Genomic DNA, 6134 nt, shown 5'->3' on the forward strand with positions numbered 1-6134 from the left:
TCCTGAGCTAAAGCAATCCTCCCACCTCAGCCTCCCAAGTAGCTGGGACCATAGGCATGCACCACCACAAATGGCTAATTTATTTTATTTTATTTTTTTACTTTTGTAGAGATGGAGTCTCTCTGTGTTGCCCTGGCTGGTCTTAAACTTCTGGGCTCAAGTGATCCTCCCTCTTCGGCCTCCCAAAATGCTGGAATTATAGGCGTGAGCCACTGCTCCTGGTCTCAAGACTTCTTTAATCTGGTCTTCTTGCAACCGGCCTTCTAGGTCCTCTCTCAAATGTTCATTTATCCCTTGACTTGCAGTGTCTTTGTGATCTTGGAGACCCTCCTTTGTTCTATCCATCTGCCTGTCTTACCTCCTTCCCCCCCTGTCAAGAGTGTCACTGCAGTGTCTAGATCCAGCTCCTGGCTGGGACATGAAAGAGCCCTGCTGACAGGTAAAGGCCTCTGAGCCTTAGGGGGTGAGCTTGTGAAAGAAGTGACAGTTCCCACTTCCCTGGGTTGTGATAAAGAACAACAGACTGCCTTGTGGAATCACCCAGCCTGGGGTCTGAGCACCAGGCACTCAGCTCACCTCTATACCTTCCCTTTCTCTGAGCCTTATTGAGTTCTAGGGAAAATTCAAAGTTTTTTTCCCCTTTTAATTGCATGTATTTTAATGCTGAATTTACTTCCATGCCATAAGTTTTTGTTTCTTCAGTTTCTTCTGGGATATCTTTTTCTTCTGGGCAACCTCCTCTTCTGGTTTAGGAACAATCTGTTCCTTTTCAGTAAGGACCATCTTGATGTGGCAGGGAGAGCTCATGTATGGGTTAATCCGACCATGAGCTCTGTAGGTCCGGCGGCGCATCTTAGGTGCTTTGTTCACTTGGATATCCTCAATGACCAGAGAATCTACATCGAAACCTTTAAATTCAGCATTACTCTCTGCATTTTTAAGCATGTGCAGCAAAAATTCAGCACTCTTTTTGGGCCATCAATCTTGTGTCCAGCCCCACTGCTTGGCCTGGGTACACCTGCCAACTCTACCGTTGTAATGTCGGAATGGTACGCACTGTTTCTGTAAAGTGACATCTTTCAGATACTTCGTGGCTTTTCGTACATGCATATCCATGATGGCCTGGGCAGTTTCACGAGTGTTCTTAAAGTGAACACGAAGATTGGAACCTCTTGATTTGCATGATTTTGTGGGGTTCTCTGGGTGAAGTGAATAGTGAACCATTTTCACAGATTACCTCAGGCTGCTTAGGGAAAGAGGAAGAGAAATGGCTTCTGGGAGAACTCATGAGAACTTCGTATTCAAAGTTTTACACACATCACCCCCTTGAGTTCTCACAATGAGGTTGGAATTTGTTCTCCTTTGACAGATAAGGAACTGAAGGCTCAGAGGAGCTACACAACTTGCCCAAGGTCACAGAGGGAGATCCAAGAAATTCACAACCAAGCCATGAAAAGGAATCGTTACTCAGTATTCTATGCACCCAGCACTGACTTTTTTTATTATTATTATTTTTTGTTGAGACATAGTCTCGCTCTGTTACCCAGGCCAGAGTGCAATGGCACGATCTGGGCTCACTGCAACCTCCACCTCCCGAGTTCAAGCAATTCTTCTGCCTCAGCCTCCCAAATAGCTGGGATTATAGGCGCGTGTCAACACGCCCAGCTAATTTTTGTATTTTTAGCAGAGATGGGGTTTCACTATGTTGGCCAGGCTGGTCTCGAACTCCTGACCTCAGGTGATCTGCCTTCCTTGGCCTCCCAAAGTACTGGAATTACAGGTGTGAGCCACCGTGGCCAGCCCCAGCACTGACTTTTAAAAATGCTCAGTGGCACCAGGCGCGGTGGCTCACGCCTGTAATCCCAGCACTTTGGGAGGCTGAGGCAGGCGGATCACCTGAGTTCGGGAGTTCGAGACCACCCTGACCAACATGGAGAAACCTCGTCTCTACTAAAAATACAAAATTAGCTGGGTGTGGTGCCTGTAATCCCAGCTACTCAGGAGGCTGAGGCGGGAGAATCGCTTGAACCCAGGAGGCAGAGGTTGCGGTGAGCCAGAGATTGTGCCATTGCACTCCAGCCTGGGCAACAAGAGCGAAACTCCGTCTCAAAAAAACAAAACAAAACAAAAAAATGCTCAGTGGCTCACACCTGTAATCCCAGTACTTTGAGAGAACGAGGTGGGAGGACTGCTTGATCACAGGAGTTTGAGACAAGCCTGGGCAATATGATGAAACCCTGTCTCTACAAAAAATACAAAAATTTACTGGGCATGGTGACATGCACCTGTGGTCCCAGCTACATGGGAGGCTAAAGCAAGAGGATCGCCTGAGACCAGAAGTTTGAGGCTGCAGTGAGCTGTGATCGTACCACTGCACTCAGTCTGGGTGACAGAGCAAGACTGTCTCAAAAAATAAAATAATAAAATAAAATAATATATAAATATACACCATGATCCCCACTGCTAGACTCCACACAGGCCCTGAAGAGCTGATAGAGCAGAGTAAAACACACTGCTACTGGGGGGAGCCTGTCCAGGGGGTGCTGGTGCACAGATGGGGAGGCGAGGGCAATGGGGTGGGTTGTGCTCAGCAGCCTGGGACAGCAAGAGAGAAAGAGGTGGCATTTGCTGCTTCTTAGGGAACAGTAGGAGTTCCCAGACTCCCTCATTCACTGAGAACATCCTGATATTTCACCTGGGGGCGAATTGTTGCTGGTGGCGGGACAAGGCAGAGGAGGGCCTTCCAGGCTCCCTCAAAAACATGGAGTCAAGAAGCTGAGGCATATATCTTTCCTGTTCTCCCAGGGGGAACGCACTCTCCTCCCCCTCCAGCCTGCACAGCATTGCATTCATTTTCCTCTTGTTTTTGTGTGTGTGTGTGTGATTTTTTTTTTTTTTTTTTTTTTTTTTTTTTTTTTTGGAGACTGAATCTCACTTTGTCACCCAGGCTGGAGTGCAGTGATCTCGGCTCACTGCAACCTCCACCTCCCAGTTCAAGCAACTCTCATGCCTCAGCCTCCTGAGTAGCTAGGATTACAGGTGCGTGCCACCATGCCTGGCTAATTTTTTGTATTTTTTTAGTAGAGATGGGGTTTCACCATGTTGGACAGGCTGGTCTGGAACTCCTGATCTCAAGTGATCTGCCTGCCTCTGCCTTCCAAAGTGCTGGGATTACAGGCGTGAGCCACTGCACCCTGCCTCATTTTTATCTTTCGGCATTTAGCTTCTCTGTTAATATTACGGTCATGTCATTCATATGTTCATTTGCAGAATGTACATTTCTTTTCTTTCTTTCTTTTTTTTTTTTTTTTTTTTGAGACAGGGCCTCACTCCTCACTCCAGTCTCCCAGGCTAGAGTGCAGTGGCATGATCACAGCTTTACTGCAGCCTTGACCTCCCGAACTCAAGCAATCCTCCTGCCTTAGCTTCCCAAGTAGCTGGGACTACAGGCACACACCACCATCCCAAGCTAATTTTAAAAATTTTTTGTAGAGACAAGGTTTCCCCATGTTGCTCACGCTGGTTTCAAACTCCTGAGCTTGAGCAATCCTGTTGAAATTACAGGTGTGAGCCACCGCACCTGGCATACATTTCTTGAATGCTAACTATGCACACGACACTCTGTATGCTAGTTGTGTGAGGCACACAGATATGAATAAGGCATCCTAACCCCCAATGGCCACTAAGAGGGAGCTACATATATAAATAATCATAATATAAGGAAGAAGATGTTAAGTGGTCCAACTAAGATTAAGATAAAGCATTATAAAAGTTCAGAGATGAGAAAAATAATTTACAAAGGGCAGTCGGAAAAGATTTCATGGAGGAGGCAACATCTGTGTTCGCTATTGAAGGAGAAAGGACAATTTTTAAATGTAAGGAATAGCTGTGTGCAGTGGCTCATGCCTGTAATCTCAGCACTTTGGGAGGCCAAGGTGGGTAGATCACCTGAGGTCAGGAGTTCGAGACCAACCTGGCCAACATGGTGAAACCCCATCTTTACTAAAAATACAAAAATTAGCCAGATGTGGTGGTGCACGCTTGTAATCCCAGCTATTTGGGAGGCTGAGGCATAAGAATCACTTGAACCTGGGAGACAGAGGTTGCAGTGAGCTGAGATAGCACCACTATACTCCAACCTGGGCAACAGAGTGAGACTCTGTCTCAAAAAAAAAAAAAGTTAATGGACAAGCTGAGATGGGCTTTCTGGTTAGAGGGCACAGTGTGAGCCAAAGTAGGCTCTGCAAACTTTTGGATTATGTGACTCTTTTTTTTTTTTTTTTTTTTAGACGGAGTCTGGCTCTGTCACCCAGGCTGGAATGCAGTGGCGCAATCTCGGCTTGCTGCAAGCTCCGCCTCCGGGGTTCACACCATTCTCCTGCCTCAGCCTCCCGAGTAGCTGGGACTACAGGCGCCCGCCACTACGCCCAGCTAATTTTTTATATTTTTAGTAGAGACGGGGTTTCACCGTGTTAGCCAGGATGGTCTCGATCTCCTGACCTCGTGATCCACCCGCCTCGGCCTCCCAAAGTGCTGGGATTACAGGCGTGAGCCACCGTGCCCGGCCTGATTATGTGACTCTTTAAACTTGTGAGGCCATGTTGGTATAGCTGGCTCACTACTACCTCCCCAGCATCTGGCCTGGCCTGGCCTGGCCTGGCACACAGAAGGCACTCAGTAAAAATGTGTTGCTTTTTTTTTTTTTTTTTTTCTGAGACAGAGTTTTACTCTTGTTGCCCAAGCTGGGGTGCAATGGCATGATCTCGGCTCACCGCAACCTCTGCCTCCTGGGTTCAAGCGATTCTCCTGCCTCAGCCTCCTGAGTAGCTGAGATTACAGGCATGCGCCACCACGCCCAGCTATTTTTTTGTATTTTTAGTAGAAATGGGGTTTCTCCATGTTAGCCAACTGGTCTTGAACCGCTGACATCAGGTAATCTGCCCACCTCAGCCTCCCAAAGTGCTGGGATTGCAGGCATGAGCCACCGCACCGGGCCTAAAATTTGTTGCTTTGGTCAGTGGTTCAGTTTGGCTGGAGTGTAGGGAGCTTGGAGAGGGACAATGGGCAGAAGGAAAATCTTAGTTATTCATTGCCTCACAACAAATTACCTCAAATCTTCGCGGCTTACTACAACAATAAACATTGATTATCTCTCACAGTTTCTGCAGATCAGGAATTTGGGAATGGCTTGGCTGGGCGGTTCTGGCTTGAAATCTCAAGAATTTCAATCGCATTTGGATAGGGCTGCATCGTCTGAGGGCTTGGCTGAGGCCAGGGGATTCCCTTCCAAGGTCGCTTACTCACAGGGCTGGCAAGTTGATGCTGGCTTTGGCAGGAGATCCCGCTTCTTCACCAGGTGGGCTCCTCCACAGGGCTGCTTCAGGGTCCTTATGATGTGGAGATTGACTTCCTCTAGAGTGAGTGGTGGGCATGGAGGCATGCACCTGCGGTCCCAGCTACATGGGAGGCTGAAGCATGTAGTGAGTGATCCAAGAGGCAGGATGTAGGAGGGAGCTGTAACCTCTTCACAGCCAAGCCTTTGAAGTCACTTCTATAGCATCACTTCTGCTACATTCTGTGCACTAGAAGCGAGTCATTTAAGTCTGACCCACTTTCAAGGGAAAGGGAATCAGCCTCCACCTTGGAAAGGGGAAATAGCAGAGAATTTGCAGGCATATTTTAAATCACCACAGACCATGAGGGCAGGAAGGTTTATCTGCTCAGAACTCAGGGGCTCTTCAGCTGAGTGGGACTCCAAGGGATCCAGCTTTCTGTGGGGATCCAGCAGTCCTGCCCTGGTGCCATGTATCCAAGGGACTGTGGGCTTCTGGCAGCAAAACCAAGAACCAAGGCAAGACCCAGTGCTGCCTGCTGTTGAGAAATCTGAAGTGGCTCAGACCAGGGCAGGGGGTGCTCACTGTCTGGCAAGCACATAGCAAGAGGACATGAGCCCTTTTCCCCCAGGAGAGTCAGGGAAGGCCTCCTGGGGGTGGCATCTGAGCTGCATTATTTCAGAGCTTTTATTAGGCCCATAGTGTGGGGCTGGGTGTATACACAGAAGGTTAAATGCGCCTGGTATGGTGCTCAGCAGGCATCGGAAGCCACGCAGGAGAGCTGAGGCCTGGGGAGACCTC

General features: G+C 48.3%; 1 pseudogene; it reads right to left on the reverse strand.

The window, feature by feature from the left end:
- Positions 1–668: 668 nt before the first annotated feature.
- On the reverse strand, positions 669–1259 carry LOC471103 (large ribosomal subunit protein uL22-like; annotated as a pseudogene).
- Between the last annotated feature and the right edge of the window lie 4875 nt (positions 1260–6134).

This window comes from Pan troglodytes, chromosome 2 (genome assembly GCF_028858775.2).
Source record: "Pan troglodytes isolate AG18354 chromosome 2, NHGRI_mPanTro3-v2.0_pri, whole genome shotgun sequence".
Classification (NCBI taxonomy): domain Eukaryota; kingdom Metazoa; phylum Chordata; class Mammalia; order Primates; family Hominidae; genus Pan; species Pan troglodytes.